This window comes from Propithecus coquereli, unplaced genomic scaffold, assembly GCF_000956105.1.
Source record: "Propithecus coquereli isolate 6110/MARCELLA unplaced genomic scaffold, Pcoq_1.0 Scaffold156, whole genome shotgun sequence".
NCBI lineage: Eukaryota > Metazoa > Chordata > Mammalia > Primates > Indriidae > Propithecus > Propithecus coquereli.
In genome coordinates this window covers 4728562-4729135 of record NW_012140080.1, presented here as the reverse complement: position 1 = coordinate 4729135, position 574 = coordinate 4728562, and positions in this window count along the sequence as shown.

Here is a 574-nt window from a genome sequence, read left to right as displayed (position 1 = left end):
GGCTGAAAATCAAAAGCTTCACCTATCCCAAAGAGTATGAGAGTATTAACATTCCTATTAAAGTTACACTTATCTTAATGTGTTTCCTTTTTTTTTTTTTTCCTTTTTGAAAGAGAGACGTGATTAAAGGAAAAACTACTTAGTCTTTTTTTTCCTTCTTTGGGATTAAGTGAAAGAGATTGACACCTGCTCTGAATAATGACCCAGAGTAATAGTGCTGCGTCAGCACTCTCCAAATATTTTAGTCATTTCCTTAAGATCAATGGTAAGTGGAGAGAAACGGTTTAACAATAATTAGGAATGTTTTATATGTGGGGAAGGTTCATTTAGACTAACGCATTATTGATATCACATAAATTACTATTGAACGCCATCTCACAGGAACTGATATGCCACATACCACCTCCTTTTATATCATCGTTAACCACATGTTTAACTCGTGTACTGCTGACGTGGAAGGTTATTCTCATCTCTTTAGGGACATTTATGAGTAACTTATTTAAATGATCCCTGCAAATTTCAGGAGCTTTTAAACCTAATTGATCAGCAATTCCTACTCATCTTACATGGCAAC